Source organism: Papio anubis, chromosome 1, assembly GCF_008728515.1.
Source record: "Papio anubis isolate 15944 chromosome 1, Panubis1.0, whole genome shotgun sequence".
Taxonomy (NCBI): Eukaryota; Metazoa; Chordata; class Mammalia; order Primates; family Cercopithecidae; genus Papio; species Papio anubis.
This window is the reverse complement of record NC_044976.1, coordinates 165,839,343-165,857,432: the sequence shown is the minus strand read 5'-3', so window position 1 is coordinate 165,857,432 and position 18,090 is coordinate 165,839,343. Positions and strand designations below refer to the sequence as shown.

Genomic DNA, 18,090 nt, shown 5'->3' with positions numbered 1-18,090 from the left:
TGCTCTTTTAACTAGCTTTACTATTCCTCTGCTCGCCTCAAAAATAAAATAATCTTTGTTCATTTTATACATTCATTTTGTCTTTTATGAATAATATTTTTAAAATTTATATTTAGCATAATCAATGGGTCTACTAGATTAAATCACTGTTGTACTATAGTAATTGGTTCAGTGGTTGCCTGAAAAGTATTGGTTCTAATGGATTATGTAATAGATTATAAATATATAGCTTGGCTGGCACATTTTTTTCTGGCAGTTATATTATATTTATTACATATACTGTGAGATAAAAATTGATGCATTTTCATCTCAATTTAGGCTAAAGCCCCAACACAATAAAAACCAACTGTTCCCATATTCCAAATTGAATTATGATTACACTATTCTAAGTGGAAAGGAAAGAAGATTTCTCTCTTTTTTAAAAAAATGTTAGCTTCTCAAGCAACACAAAGACAATAAAAGTATTGCTATTTAAAGATAAAGAGAAGACTTTTGGTGACAGATCTTAATATACTGAGTCCTATCCACATCCCAAAGGGAAGAGAGCAGGAGGCACTTCCCTCTTCATGTAATGTGAAACCATAGGGGCTTTTCAAAGCCCACCGAGATAACTTCGTATAGTTCCCCTGGAGCTTGAGAAAGTATAATATATTGTTGTCTGACTCAATATCTTTTTAAAAAAATAAGACTGGATTATTAGTTGTTATCAGGGCAAATCAAGGATAAAGGTATTTGAGTTGAATACCTTTTGATAAGAACTGACATGAGTCAGTATCTTCACTCTGTTGCTTGTGAGACCAAAGGCCTCAAATGATTAGAGATACATGAATTACAATAGGCATTCTTTCGTATAGTTTCACAGCTAGGTGATATGTTACAACAAAAGCGAGGCTTAGACTGAATTCTACCTCTCACAGAAAATTTATTTGTAAACAGGTCCCAAACAGTCATGGGACCTGTTGTGGTAGAAGTATTAAGTTAACCTTCTCATCCAGTAAGACGACAGATCCCTCAAAAACACTGTGGCACAGTGGACTGAATAAAGCCCTTGACCAAGACCCTCACTCAGGAAGATGTCAGTCTGAGAGCTCTCCAGACTTTGTTCAAGGGTCAAATCTATATAAGATTATTAGCTAATAAACACCTCTTGACCATTAATCATTTCAGCAAATACATATATTTCTAAATTTCCTTATACTGGTCATCAAGTCTTCCATTGTTTATTGAGAAAATGATAGTTCAAGAATTTTTAGTTGAAATCAACCTATGACTTTAAAATTCTTGCATGGATTTCTTTTTATCTCAGTAAAAATGGGAAAAGTTATTAATTTCAAATGTTAATTCACTACCCCTATAGTGAGCATTCCTAGGTATTTCAAGTGTTAACCAAGTATTCATAAAATAAAATATCAGTGCATATTCCAAAAGTTTTACTCATGATGCTGAATTTTTTTCAATAAATTACTGACAGTATAAGACCTGAAGTTTCATAGGTTTTTCTGGCAAAAGAATGGGTAGTCTGTTTGCACAGGACAAGACACAGGCCATTACCAAATGTAACTAGTCAGAATAGAGTTGTTCTTTGTCTCCCTTACAGAAACCATGAATGAGAGGTTCCCAGTGGTGGGGCAGTGAGCATGGAAGAACCCACACACCCTGAAAGTCAGTGTCAGTTTTAAATGTCTGCCCTGCAGGACAGCCTGATGTTCCCTCACATCATTAATCAAATAGGAAGGTTCATGTCACATTCCAACATTCATTGTGTATGGAAAGCTTCTCCTTTGATAGGGAAGATTATTGTGTTTCAACTTTGGATGAAGTTTATAATTTTAAATTAATAGAATGGATTGAACAAAATAATTACTGAAATGAGACAGTGTATGAAAACTGGAAGTTACTTGAGAATTTTTTATGTTAAAGTGACAATGACAGCCATGGGACTTGCCCTAGTTTTCATCCAAGGGAAGAAAAGGCAAAATGAGTCCTACAGCATGGAGTGAATGGACAATGGAGGTTACAAATAAGATTCTTGCATATTTGTCCTTATTGAGTGGCATTGTTTCAGTATGATGATTTCTGTTCCAAATTTTCTCACAGATAAATAACATGGGTGGATCAGGAATCATAGTATTCAGATCCCACACGCTAGTATTATAAAATAGTCTCTTCTCCTTTTCCTTTCAACATCTAAAAGTTTTTAGCTGAAATGTCTGGAATTTCCTAATGCCACAATTCAGAAAAGGGATGCGTCAAATATGTTGTAATTCTGTGTTTATTACACTAATGGCTAAAGGAGTAGAGATGGCCTTAAATTACAAGCTATCAGGGACAGAGTTTCTGGTGACAGTACACTGCCACTGAAGCATCAGTTGTCTCACCCAGGGCAAAGGGCAGTGACGGTGTGATAAGTTTCCGGAGGGAAATATAAGCTGTGGTGAGACAGAATTGCCTGAAGCTATGAGTGGTCTTAGAGGTCATAGCTAGAGAACACTAGTTGTATTTATGTCCCCTGTTCCAGCTGCTACCATAAGTTCTGAAGGTAGTTTTCTTTCAGGCACAGTTTCTGAGCAAAGCTACTGCTCAGAGTTTTACTCAGTTGAAAGGATGCTGTATTATATCAGACCAAGGTCATGTGAATAACTTCTTTGATTTGCACCTCAGTTCATAAAGGGTCAATCTCACATTAGTGTCTGGGGCTCAGGTTTTTTCTTTAGCAGTCTTTACACTTCTCACTCCTGCCATGTCACCATCAGTGTTTTTACCCCCCTTGCCTTCATGAAGCCCTGACTTCATTCCAGAGGCATTCCAACAAATGCTGATCTAATCCCTGACTCCATTCTGGAAGGAAGATCATAGAAAATATTTTATAAACCTCAATGGAAATAACTGTTGCTTTCAGATTATTCAGAGTGAAGCATCTTTCAAACAAACTTTAAAAAAAAATCATTTCCATTCTTTCATAGCATAGCTGAGTTACTGTGATAAGGGAAATTCTCTTCCACAAGAGTGAAAAGGGAAAGATAAAGGAAGTGAGAGAAGCTGAACACACAACTCTACCTCCTTCTACCTCATATGTTTTAGGACACTTCATCTACAATTTTTCAACATTTCAGATTTAAAATAATGTATCAACTGATTGGCTAAATCCTTCCACTCTTCAGTGTGCCTGCCACCAGCTACCTGCTACACACAGGTTTTCTACGAGCTACCATTCTTCTCTAATAATTTTTAAAATTGCTATTCTCAGTGCTTTTGGCTAAGAAGAGTGTATTCCAAAAAAACTCTAATTGGAGAAAGGATTGTAAATTGGGAAGGAATTTGAATAATGTTATAATTTTATACATTATTAATTACCATTTCTACTTGCAGCGGCTTCGAACTTCCACTATTTAGCATCATTATGCTCAATTATCATGTATATTTCTCTACGAAATAACTGAATATGCCAATAGATTTATGGAAAAATCTTTTCAAGAATGAATGATTGACAAATATTAACTTCATGTGTGGTCCTTGATAAATTAATATTGGTTTGTATCATCTTCACCATACCTTTGTCTGTATATGTAGAACTACCTACAGTGACCCAATTTCACCATAAGGGTTACCACTAGACTTTAGAATAGGAATGCATGGCAGTGAGGAGGAACAGTTGATTGGCCATGATGCTTAAGTATACACTACTTCCGCAAAGGAAAACAATTGCATGCTAGAACTTTCGTGTCAGAACTAAACAGTGTCATCACTGATCAAATTCCTTCTGTAAGTACACAACCCCTACTCTATAAACTAATTAAATCTCATTGTACTCTCTTATTTTGTTATCTGTTGTGAATCCAAAACCTTATAATCAGTGAGAGAAGTGCATTTTTGGTTAGGTGAAACAACTTATAATTACAGCTAAATAGATGGCATACTGTTATACTCAGAATAAATGTCACTGATAAGTGAACTATAAATGCACATGTTTCTTTTGAGATCAATTCAAGAAAGCAGTGGAAAAGGTAATTAGACAAAATTCAGTATAGTATCCAAACAGTACATCCCAAATTAAAATTAATATAGAGCATTGCTTTACTTCAGAACAAAGTGTTGAACAACTTGTACTGGAGGATACTACATGTCAGTGAAATCGGAAACAAAGAACTGAATACAAATGGAATGAGCTTTTCTATGATTTGTGTATGCAAGTATATGTGTAATGAGAAACTATTGAAAAGAAGGATCCGTCACCTTCCTACTTTTCTTTCTAAAAAAATATCTTCATGAAATTCTGAGATTTTGCACGTAGGAAATACATTGATAAAATGCAACACAATAAAATGCTCCATTATAGAAACTGTAATTTTTAGAAAATTGCCCAGCAGGAAAATAATGAGCAGTCAAATACTTGCAAAAAATGTATAGAGACAATCTTGAGGATTAGTAATCGTGATTTTTCCATGAAGACTCTGAGTTTCTGAAATGAAAAAGTCTGTATTTGTCATAGAATAAAACAAGTAAGTACTTATATTAAAACTTGAGGGAAAATCACTTTTTCTTATAGCCTAGTAAATTGCAATCAATACTCTGCTTGCCTAGTAGTCGAGATATTTTTATCAATTTATCTGCAATTACCAAAGAAATATCATGCTGAGGTAATTACATGCTGTTCCTACTTTTTGAAAAGTAGTGTTTTGTCAAATAGTGCCTGGATATATCTATTGGTCCTACACAAATTCAAAGGGAATCTGGAGAAACTTACTGAGAGAAATGTATTATGCTTTACAATTTCATTTCAAAGTTATATAGAGTTAAGGACCTAACTGCTAGTTATAAAACTGTTATGTGCATCTATTGCTCTGACTTTTACTGTTTTTGCAATATCTCTGTGCAGAGGGCTATATTTAAAAGATACTTTTTAAAATTATTTTTACTTTTATTGTCTAAGATCTTTACACTTTTCTTTGTTAATTATAAGCCTTGTCTTTTAGGTCCATATGTTCTCATAGTTTATCAGCATGCACAGAAGAAGTTATTATTATGGGTAACATTTATGGGGTATTTACCATATGCCAGGCCCTATTCGAAGGGTTTTTACATGAATTAGATCATTTGATCTGCACAACAAATCGTGAAGACACATATTTTGTTATCACTATGGTTTTACAAATGAGAAGAAATGAGATACAGAGATGTTTAAATTCATCCTGTTGGTTGCAGAACAGGTGAGAAGCAGAGCCAGCCTTTAAAGTCAGCAATTAGGTCCAATGTTTGATTGTAACACCATATTTCCCCTGTTATAAAATACCCAGCCAAATAAAAGAAGAATGTTTCTCTGAAGCCGTCGTCCTTTCAGGCAAATTCACTAGAAGCTTACAAATGTTAATAATATTTAATATAAATAAGTAAAAATTATGACAAAGCAAGAAGCTTTTAAGCAGCTTAGGAGGACAAATAAAAGGACAAGTCTAAATAAGTAGTTTCTGTACACTTACAATGTACTAAGACAATGCCAAAATCTCACTAATTGAGTACATATAAGGTATTGCTTTAAAACATAATACATCAAGAATTTACCATGTTAGGGATTATTATTCCTTTGATATGCTGACTAAAGGGCGACTAAATAAGGATGACTTTATCACAGGCAAACCATTGTTTGTGTAACAACAAAATTATCTGTTTTCATACTATGGCATACAAGCATGTTTAAGCCAAAATGTCCTATGTTTAATATTATGTTTGAAAAATATGTGCACAAGCTTTAATATGATAGTATTTGGAAATATTGTAGCTCCAGGTGTGAGAGCACCTCTCAGTGGTAGAAAGGTATTGCTATTTTAAAGACAGAAAACTGGCATGTTCTAGTAATAACTGAATTTTTAGTGAGCTAACAATATTTTTGTGGATTTTCTGAACCGTTTGTTTTCTACTGACTCCCCAGTTTCCCCTACTTTTTTTCTTGTATTAGTTATTGCTAGCAAGAAAAAATAAGAAATATTCAGAGTATTGTGCTACTCTTAACTTTCAAAAAAGACGAAATAATTTAATTCTGGGTCTTTAGGAAAATTAAGGATAAATTAGTAACATCATATTTCTTTCTTTTATATGTTTAAGAATGAATCCAGGACACAAAGGAAATACTTTATTATGGATTCAACCAAAGAAACAGAACCAATGCTAATCTATATCTATCTATCCATCTTCCTTCCCCGACTATCTGTCTTGTGTACTTCACAAGCCCATCATAGGACAAAAGCAGCAGTCTTACCTTAACAAATGCAGAAGGCCAAATCCCTAGGGGTTTGGGTTTGATGCTGGAGCTTGGAGTTCACAAGATAGGCAGCTGGGGAGGGAAGATGGATGTAAATTAGAGCAAGAGCAATCAGGAGCCCATAAAGGCAAGCTAGAGGCTCCAAGAACAGACTGTCACCTATGTCAATTCTTGTTGCCTCTGATCTTGTTTGTATGATTATATTGCAGACGTTAAGGTCCATTGTCATGGACTTAAGCATCCGCACAAGTCCAAGAGGTAAGGAAGCTGAAAGAGGATCCGCTGGAAGGTGGGACAAATGCAGACTGCCACTGCCTCACATCAATGAAGTGAGCCAGCAGTGACAACAGTTGTGAGCTACAAAGTGGTTGCTGCTCACATTCTCCCTCCAAACCTCCCATAAGGTACTCTGTCATACTCCACCCTAACCAGAAACATAGAGAAAATAAAATTCTGAAAAACTTAAGAAAAAGTAGTTAAGCCCAGCCAAGTTCACCTATTGTCAACTTGGCACCCATATACATCTTCTTAAATCATATTAATCTCCAGATATTGAAAACAGCAAAGCCATGCTTTCACATAACATATTGCCGCTATTTCAGATACAGCTGAAAACACATTCATCTTTTAAAAGAAAGAATATAAAGTCCCTTTTTTCTCTTTGGGTGATATTCATTCTTCTATTCATGCTCCATTATTGACATGGTGTAACTTAAATACTGAGATATAAAGTTAAGCACTATTAACGCATCTTTTTTACATGATTAGGGAATAAGAGGAGAAAGAAAAGAAAATAAACATTGTGTATGTGATATCAGACACACAAAAGAGTCATATTTATATAGAGATAAGAAATATTCATAATTAAATTAGTCCATATATCGGCAACTGGTTTCATTGTTATAGCTGGTATGTTTAAATAACTTCTTCCACTACTATTTTTAAACCCTTTGCTCCCAGCAAGAACGTCGGTTTGTTGTAGTTTCTTGCCTGATGAAGTTACCCAAATCATTATTCCTGAAGGATTTGGGTAATTATCAGTCTAGCCTGAATTGAGCTGTGCTAGTTTTCCACTGATTTCAATCATAAGACATGAGCGTACTAAGAAGCACTCTGGAAGATCTCTTCCGTTTCAGAAATACATATCTTTTTTGATTTTTAGTAGAAACCCAATTTTACCTTGATAACCAGAAGAATCACTCCAACTAGTACAGAAACTCCATTTGTTGCCTGTTAATTGAAGACCCTAATTTGGCTAGGTCAAATCTCAGTGTCTAGTCCAATGCAATCATTATTGCATTATCACTTGATGGAAGCATTACTTCCTTTGAAATAAGGATCTCTGAATTCACAGGGCCTAAAATCATGGCAATGAGAGGCAAAAGTTTGCTAGTATAACACCTGAAGTCATATTTATAGTACTCTCTGATTTTTTTTCCCCTCCTTTTGATTCCCTGGCCCATACATTTTGACTATAAGAGATATGGCACCGCACATGTATTCTGACCATGCGAAATATCCTGGGGATATTACTTCAGCCCTGAAAAGTGTTGCCATATGGCTGACATCATAAACGAGTCTTCAAAAAACCATTTCACCATACTATTATCTATGCTATGAAGAAAATTATAGCAAGATTAATTTCATGAGCAAGGGCCTTTGCCATGTTTATTTGCTGTAAAATAAATTCCTTGGTCAGCAATGATGGTGTGAGGAATAATATGATCCTGAATAAGATATTCTGTAGCACACAGATAGTATTGCTGGCTGGATTTAGAACTCAGAAGTTTCTGTGACCAGTAAATATTGATGAGTAGAAGTCCACACTGCAGATCTGATGTAAATCTTCATCCCTGTCATCATGGCCACATTCTTCATAAGTCTGTGGGTCAACGAAAGGAGTGGCTAGGGAAAGAGGCTAACATCTACAGTACAGGTAATCCTACACACCTGGTTATTAAAACTCTCTTCTGTTGAGGTTACCCTTTGGTAATCTTTCACTTGAGCTACTAACATTTCCACATCATGTGCGGTGAGGTATCTCCACATGCTTCCCGTGATCACAAATTTAATCTTATTCCAAGTTCTTAACCATCTTACCAAACAACTGGCCACATCCTATGAGTCAATATAAACCTATTTCTTCTTCCAGGCAAAAAAAAAATGAACGGTCAGGTGCACTGTTCAAGTTATGCCCACTGGGAAGATTTACCTTTACCACCGTCTTTCAGGGATATTTGAAAGACAGGCTGTAGGGCAGCAGCTGTCCTCTTTTGACAAATACTTGAATATTTTGCAGCATCACCAATAAATCACAGACCCAAATTTTGTCTTCCTCATTAAATTAGTTGTAGGGAATTTTCCATGAGATTATAGTTGTGCACTGGGAGAGATAAGTTAACAAAGCAGAAGTAAGGACCATGGGCACTTGGCTCATTCCTTGGTCAACTCAACTTTCTTGTGCCTTCAGGGTCTGTTCAAGTCCCATCTCATCTGTACCACTGCCATTTGATAATGGACTGCTGTTGTGCATGACCAGTTTTATGGCTTGGTAGGTCAGAAAACACCCACTTCATGATGGGTAGTTTAGATCATATAATAACTTGATGGTCTGCGGTCAAGCTTTCAATCTCAACTAAAGCCCTAAGGCAAGCCAAAAAAGCTGTTTCTCTCAAAAGGAAAATAGGTATCCACATGGTTTTGCTCCAAAGCCTAATGGTGTGCATAATGATTCTCCTATAGTGGACTGCTCAAGGCCCCAATCAGCACTCCTATCTGCCACCAACACTTTAACCACCATCAGATGTGGTGGGTCATAACATCTCACAGTCACAGCAGATTGGCTTGGACCTGTTGCAGAACTTTCTCTTACTCTGAACCCATCCATAACTGTAGATTTTAGAGGTAATTTGGTAAATAGGTTGAAGTAGTACACCAAAATAGGAATTTCTGTTAATGTCTCCAGTCTTCTATGGTCATTGAAATAATTTCCTGGAAACATAACAAATTGAATATTATATAGGCATAATCGGTTTCCTAAATAATAAAAATTCAATCATATTTGGAGATACTTATAAAGATACTTGGTCAGAGAATTTCAAAACTGTCTATCTACCACTCTTTAAAGATTTGATTGTTTTCAAATTAAAAACAAAATGTATTTCAATCAATGCTTCCATTTGTGGTCCACGTGTTGATGTGTACCTGGGAGTCTACTTATGTGGTAATTTCTTCAGTAAAAAATTCTGAAAAAATATTGATGCATTAAGTTTGTAAATTTCAGTAAATTCAGTTCATACTGATCTCTAGAGAAGGAATATTAAGATAGACCATCAAAAAGCTGTATATGAGAATCCCCAAAATATTTTATTAGATTGATAAACACAAATAATGGGGAAAACTTAATGCAATGTTCATTATTTAATTTATAGAAGGAAAGGCCAAAAGAAACTGACTATTTTATTGAAGAGGATGCAGAAATTTTGTCTTCAGTGAATCAAAAAAAACAAAAAAGATGAAAAAAAGGAAAAAAGAAGAAAAAAGAAAGAAAGTGAGAGAGACAGAGATATAGATTCTCAGCACTGAAAATATAATACATAGAATCAAAAAAACCCAGAAGACAGGTAGGTATTTATATTCCTTCAGTTTCACTTTTGTATTCATGTTTATAATCCATAAATAATAAATATTTATAGAAATATTTAAGAGTATGATGAAACTTGAGTTTGTTGTAAACAGATGATTTCTAATAGAGAAAAATAAAATATACTCTGCTGTATTTCTTGCTTGTCTTTATCTGTTTCTAACTTGGATAATTCATTTGGCTTCCCTCTATGCTAAATGTACATACACAAATTAAACTGAAGGTTTATTCAACATGCTGATTACTCAAGTTAACACCTTGTTAAGATACAGTAAATTGACTAATTTATTTGCTATATTTAAGACTAATACCTTATTTTACAGCAGGTTTTATTCTGTGTTTTCCAAAGAGGTGCTGATACAAACCTCTGAGCTACTAATGAAACTGTTAAGAACTCCTCCTCCTTTTGTTAAAGTGCCAATTCCCATTTCTCCCTGCTGTGACTTTTACTGCTCTTTATATGGAAACCACATAGTGTCTTACCTTCAAGAAACCATCCTCAGTAATTCACAATAGTGAGCGGGGCTTTGGTAGGAGTACAGATGATTAACTGCAAGCTCTCCTGCTGTTCTCAGTCAGCAACCAGCTCTATAACTGGCTCAACAGATGTTTCCCTTTTAGAGTTTTAAGAACTATAATTGGGTGGAAAAATAGCGTGTTTCACTAAACTCAATTTGCTGCTTGCATTCATTTGTTAGAAAACTCATAATTTAAAATCCACATACATATATTGGCTTGATTAAATGGACTATGAGGTACATAATTTTTCCCACATGTCAACAAAATATATTGCACAGTGGTTGGTACCCATGAAAGGCAGTTTATCTGAAATTCAAGAAATTATATTTTTGAACTCAAGGGACTAGTTTTGTTATAGGCAATTTTTCCGTGGATGGGTGGGAGGATGATTCTGGGATGATTCAAGTGCATTACCTTTATTGTGCACTTTATTTCTATTACTATTATGTTTTGATATATAATGAAATAATTATACAGCCCACCATATTGAAGAATCAATGGGAGCCTCAAGCTTGTTTTCCTGAAAATAGATGGTCCCATCTGGGGGTGATGGAAGATGGTGACAGGTCATAAGGCATTAGATTATCATAAGGAGCATGCAACCTAGACCCCTTGCATGCACAGTTCACAATTGGTTTCGCACTCCAATGAGAATCTAATACCACTTCTGATCTGACAGGAGGCGGAGCTTAGGCCTCTTTCTAGTTTGAATGGTTTTGTTTCTGTCTCTTGCCTGATTGCTCTGGCTAGGGCTTCCAGTACTGTGTTAAATAAAAGTGGGCATCATAGAATGAATTAGGAAGAAGCCCTTTCTCTTCAATTATTTGGAATAGTTTGAAAAAAATTGGTGTTCTTTAAAAGTTTGTAGAATTCAAGCGGTAAATCCTTTCTGTCCTGGGCTTTTCATTTTGGGAGACTTTTTATTGCTGAATCAATCTATCAATCTTATTATTTGTTATTACTCTGTTAGAGTTTTCCACTTCTTCCTAGTTCAATCGTGGTAGGTTATATGTGTTCAAAAATTTATTCATTTCTTATTGATTTTTCTTTTGTTTTTTTTTTTTTTTTTTTTTTTGAGGTGGAGTCTCGCTCTGTCGCCCAGGCTGGAGTGCAGTGGCCGGATCTCAGCTCACTGCAAGCTCCGCCTCCTGGGTTTACGCCATTCTCCTGCCTCAGCCTCCCGAGTAGCTGGGACTACAGGCGCCTGCCACCTCGCCCGGCTAGTTTTTTGTATTTTTAGTAGAGACGGGGTTTCACCGTGTTAGCCAGGATGGTCTTGATCTCCTGACCTCGTGATCCGCCCGTCTCGGCCTCCCAAAGTGCTGGGATTACAGGCTTGAGCCACCGCGCCCGGCCTCTTATTGATTTTTCAATTTCGTGGTGTATCATTGTTTAAAATAGTCTCTAATGACCTTTTTTATGTCTGTGATATCAGTTGTAATGCCTTCTTTTTCATTTCTAGTTTTATTTTTTGGAGGGTCATCTCACTTTTTCCTTAGTAAGTCTAGCTATGGTTTCTCAGCTTTGTCTTTTCAAAAAACAACTTTAGATTTCATTTTTAAAATATTTTCTTGTCTCTATTTCATTTAGTTCTGCTGTGATCGTTATTATTTTCCCTTCAACTAAGTTTGGGTTTGGTTTGTTCTTGCTTTTGTAGTGCTTTGAGGTGCATTCTTAGGCTGTTTATTTGAAATATTTCTACTTTTTTGATCAAGGCATTTATTCCTATAAATTTCCCTCTTAGTGCTGCTTTTTTTGTATCCCATAGGATTTGGTATAGTTTTACAGTTTATTTTTATTTGTTTCAAAATATTTTATAATTAAAAAAATTTCTTCATAGACACATTGGTAGTTCAAGACCATGATGTTTTATTTCCATGTATTTTTATGGTTTTCAAAGTTTTTCTTGCTATTGATTTTCAGGTTTATTCCATTGTCGTCTGAGAAAATATTTTATACAATTTCACGTTTTAAAAATTTGTCAAGGCTTGTTTTGTGGCCCAACATATAGTCTATCTTGGAGAATGTTCCATGTGCTGAGGAGGAAAATGTGTATTCTGAAGCTTTTGGATGAAATGTTTTCTAAAGGTCATTTGGGTCCGTTTGATCTAGTGTGCAGCTTAAGTCTGATTTTTAAAAATTTTCTGTCAAGATGATATATCCATTGCTGAAAGCGAGGCGTTGAAGTCCCCTACTAATATTGTTTTGGGGTCTCTTTCCCTTTAGCTCTAATATTTGCTTTATATATTTGGGTGCTCCAGTATTGAGTGCACATATATTTACAATCGATATATATGAATTTAATCATTCTTGCTGAGTTTATTCCTTCATCATCATATAATAACTACCTTTGTATTTTTTTTAATATTTTTTATTTTTTATTTATTTATTTTTTTGAGACGGAGTCTCGCTCTGTCGCCCAGGCTGGAGTGCAGTGGCCGGATCTCCGCTCACTGCAAGCTCCGCCTCCTGGGTTTACACCATTCTCCTTCCTCAGTCTCCCGAGTAGCTGGGACTACAGGCGCCTGCCACCTCGCCCGGCTAGTTTTTTTGTATTTTTTAGTAGAGACGGGGTTTCACCAGTTAGCCAGGATGGTCTCGATCTCCTGACTTCGTGATCCGCCTGTCTCGGCCTCCCAAAGTGCTGGGATTACAGGCTTGAGCCACCGCGCCCGGCCTATATATTTTTAAGTCTTTTGACTTAAAGCCTATTTTACCTAATATAAAGATAGCTACTTCTGCATGCTTTTTGTTTCCACATGCATGGAATATAACTTTCCATTCCTTCACTTTCAGCCTATGTGTGTCTCTACAGGTAAAATGAGTCATTTGTAGCTAGCATATAGTTGGGTCAAGTTGTCTTATTCATTCACCACTCTATGTCTTTTAAGTGGGGTATTTGAACTATTTCCAGGTGTAGGACTTCCTTATACATATCTCACCGGGCTGGGCCAGTGGTAATGAATGCCCTGTTTTTGCTTGTCTGAGAGATATTTTATTTTTCCTTTATTTTGGAAGAATTGCTTTGCTCAAAATAGTATTCTTGACTAAAAGTTTTTTGTTTTGGTTTTTTTTTCCCCCTATTTCAGCACTTCAAATATATTATTCATGTCCTGGACTATAAGATTTATGTTCAGAAATCTGCTATTAGTCTGATGGAGATTCTCTTATTTGTGACTTGACACATTTGCTATTTTTAGAATTTTCTCCTTGTCTTTGACTTTTGACAGTTTAACTATTTGCCTCAGAGATGATCGTTTGGGTTAAATTTATTTGGGACTCAATGAGCCTTCTATATCTAAATGTCTATATTTCTCCCAAGGCTTGAGAATGTTTCAGCTATTTTATTATTAAAGATGTTTTCTATGCTTTTCCCACCTGCTTCTGTGAATTCCAATATGCAAATATTTGTTTGCTTAATGGTGTCACATTAGTCACATAGGCTTTCTTTGTTCTGATTTTTATTTTTCTTTTTTTTTTCTAATTTATTTTAAAATATGTGTCTTCCAGTTCATAAATTGTTTCTGTTTGATCTAGTTTATTGCTGAAGCTTTCAACTGTATTTTTATTTTATGGATTTAATTATTCATTTCCAAGATTTCTGTTTGATTCTTTTTTATATCACTCTCCCTTTTGAAAGTCTCATTGAATCATGAATTGTTTCCTTGATTTCTTTGTATTATCTACCTATTATCTCCTTTAGCTTGCTGAGTTTTCTTAAGATCAGTATTTTTAATTCAGTTGTAGAAATTTTATAGATTTTGTTTTATTGGGGATCTGTTCATGGGAAATTAACATGTTCCTTTGGAAGTATTATTTCTTTATTTTTCATTTTTTGTACCAATATTAATATCTATGCATCTATTGTAACAGTCACTTATTCCAATTTGGAAGAATGTAGATTTTTCCAAAATGTGGATTTTCCTGTAGATTCATCTGTGGTATCTGCTACACAGGATAATTTGATTTTGGTTCTGGATGAGCACAGCAGTGTAGCCTTTACATTATTTATTTGGCTATAATCAACATCAACAGTATTTGTGAGTTCCTCGGTAGCTTAATTTATAGCTGTGTGTGCAGACTGTATTATTTTGCATTTTACTACAATAAAATGAATATAAAGGGATATATAAGTTGACATCTTTCAATATATGTAAAAAGACATAAAGAGATTGTAAACTTGGAAGATGGAGTACTTTTCAAATATCTGTGATTTTAACTTTTTTATTACAGATGAGAGAGAATTGAAACAACATTGCAATGTCTTTATTCAGTTACTTAGTATTTCATATCAGTTGCGTTGTTACATCGTATTTTAATACTCGTTTAAATTAAATTTGAAATAATATAGTATATTACTTGATCAGAATACTGTATAATTACATTTGTGGTCTAGTTGATAATTTTTACAATAGGACCAATAAAACCTTTTTTTGGATATTTATTTTGCTAGGCAAATATTATTCCAAATTATTCATCATGGTTTACATATTTTTAGTATGAAGAGGAAGACTATAATTATAATTTAAATTTAGTTTTAGAACATGCTAAGAAATCCTGTAGAGCTTCTTTATAGTCTTGGAGTTGGGACTTGAATCCATCCAATGTCCAAAGTGTAAATAATTTAATCATTTAATTTTAGGGTTTTACTATATGTACTTGTTATGCTACTGTATAATTACTGTATAATATTTCTGGAATAATTTACACAAAACAACCTTTAAAAGGCTTATAAAACATGAGAATCAACTATAAATCCATGAAATAACTCTTAATTTTAATTTACTTCACTACTGTATATGCAGTACGTAATTTTCTTCTTTAATAAACACCTTATCACATAAATGAGGCAGTTTGTGGGGCCTTCTAAGAAGTTCAGAACACATGGGAAAGGTTATTTTCTATCTCTTAATAAAGTTGTAAATTATTTTTCTTGGGAAAATTAAAGTCATATTGTAACAACTAAAATAATCATAAACATTAATCTTTATTCAAATCATATAGTTTTTCAAATTTAGCAAGTAAGAGAAGGCATTCCTAAAATAGTCATAAATGTAGTGTAAAAACATTGTTTATAGCAAAACATTAGAAAGCAGCCCACCAACAAAATACTAAGAAAAATATTTATTTCAATTTAAACAGTATTCACTTCTCAGAATCATAATCTGCATCATATTTCTGATTCTCTATAAATTATAGTCATAATTTTATCATTCTATTTTAGCTATAATATGTGAATTCCTCAATGTAATTCCATAAGCCTCAAAAATACTCTCAATTCTCAGTTATGGATAGGTTCTCTTCTATTCGGACTTTCCTTTCTCTCAATCTTTCTTTTATTTCACACATTTCTTATAGTGTCTTGAATTGTCTAACTACATTAACCACTTTTCCATGCATACTCAATGTCATCAAATAATTTTGGTTATTTACTGAAGCCAAACACTCTTAATTTTCTCTCTCATTGATAAGGAGTGTCTCTTGGGGTGAATTATATCTCCTTTTCACCTTTCTCACCCCGACACCACTCTATATGGCTAAAAAACAAAAGAAAGTCTTTAAGAAAAACATTAGCCACAGTATCACAACATAAAAGCTAATCAATTCATGTATAAAAAATTTTAGATTATGGAAACCTAATTACTGAAAGTATGAATCATTTCCCTTAATGTAAAAAGGATCCTATAATAATATCCCAGAAAATTAAAAAAAAAAGGTTAATAGTCTTTGCTTGAACAATTCTCGCAGTGGGGAAAATCTCTGCTTTATTAAGGAGTTCATTTTCTTGCTGGACAGCTTTGAAATTAGAAAGTTGCACCTGATATTTATTCATTTCTTCATACAGATTATAAGCAAGGTATAAAAATAATGTAGCTGACCTCATCTGGACTCTGAACAGTGGCTGTTTTCCTGCATTTGTATACTTTGTTTTCTAGATGATGAGATAGAAAATAGCTCTGTAGGATTAATCATTCAAAATGTTCTCATATAAAAATATCTACAGTGATTTTTTCTTTGAAATTTTACAAAGATGATAAAAATGCTCTCTTGATAACTGAATTCATTTTCTGAAATGAGAATCTAAATGCACAATGAATTTTAAATCTTCATCTCTTCCTCATCAGTAAGTGATGAAACTCTTAGCTCCTGTTCCTGAAATGACCATCCTGGCCTGGTCTGGTCTGGGTCCTACATAGTGTCCTACATAGTTTGTCATATTCCATGTAGTCTATAAATACATTTGTCTCTTTTTAACTAGGTGTGCTAGCTTACTCCTCCTCCCTTTGCTTAAAGTATAATATTTTATATTAAATATTTTGCATTTAAGGAAAAATCTTGTCTTCCTACAGTGTACCTGCTGACTGTGTAGCTCTGTTCATCTATCGGAGTGTTGGATGCAGTGAAAATGGAAAGGAGATGGTTAATGGCACTGGCATTAAGTCCTTTTGCAAGGCAAATCCAATCTTCTGAGTGCGAACTGAAAATTTATAATATATCCTTTCAACTTTACCACAATGCCTGTGTAATGGTCCTCAGGTATCATTAGCTGTGAAAATTTTAATATTTGAATTTGACAGAGGGGTAGAACACCACCAGAAGTTCTGCCATTGGTGTCTTGGTTGGAAGGTATTTAGGATGTGCAAATACAATTTTAATTTTGAAGAGATATATATATATATATCCCTGTATAACTTTCAAATAAGATATCAACTATCATCTTTAAGTATCTGAATATATAGATATATCAACTAGACATACAAAACTAAACCTGTTAATTGTAATTAACTAACAGAGGTTCAGATGTTTATCTAAAATATAATAATGGAATAAGTGAGTTTCCTTGCTTACTTTGATGTATTCTAAGCCCTTACTATCTTTTATCTACACATAATACAAATAAATACTTTATATATAGTTTGTAATATATCCAGATTATCAAAAGTAAGATACAAAAAATTAAAATTACTATAAATGTATAATATTTCTAAAGAAATCTTTTTTCAATTTTGCTTAAAAATATTGCAATATGGGCCGGGCGTGGTGACTCGTCACTGCACTCCAGCCAGCCTGGGCGACAAAGCGAGACTCTGTCTCAAAAAAAAAAAAAAAAAAAAAAAAAAGATTGCAATATGATAAAAATATATTAAGTGAATTGATATTTGACACAAAGCTAAATTGAATTGTGTAGATTTTACATTCAACAAATGGTTTAGACATTTCATTTCAAAAACAAATTCTTCTTCTCTTTTTTTTTTTTTTTTTTGAGACGGAGTCTTGCTCTGTTGCCCAGGCTGGAGTGCAGCGGCACAATCTCTCCTGACTGCAACCTCCGCCTCTGGGTTCAAGCGATTCTCCTGTCTCAGCCTTCCAAGTAGCTGAGATTACAGGCATGTGCCACCACGACTGGCTAATTCTTATATTTTTAGTAAAGATGGGGTTTCACCATGTTGGCCAGGCTGATCTTGAACTCCTGACCTCAAGTGATCCGCCCTCCTTGGCCTCTCAAAGTGCTGGAATTACAGGCATGAGGCACCGTGCCCAGCCAGAAAACACATTCTTATAATGGTTTCAAATGCATCAGAGCAACCAAATAATTTACTTCTTTTTCCCAGGTTTTGAGTGTCATTCTTATACTATTTGTTATTTTAAAAATATTTCCAGTGATTCTGCA

General features: G+C 34.4%; 1 long non-coding RNA gene across 3 annotated transcripts in view; it reads right to left on the bottom strand.

Moving 5' to 3' along the window:
* LOC103878931 overlaps positions 1 to 18,090 on the bottom strand; it is a 115,056-nt gene that overhangs the window by 46,944 nt on the left and 50,022 nt on the right. For all 3 annotated transcript variants that reach the window (XR_002518123.2, XR_002518124.2, XR_002518122.2), the window contains exon 4: positions 6,254 to 6,328. This is a non-coding gene — a long non-coding RNA (uncharacterized LOC103878931). The remainder of the gene's footprint in view (positions 1 to 6,253; positions 6,329 to 18,090) is intronic.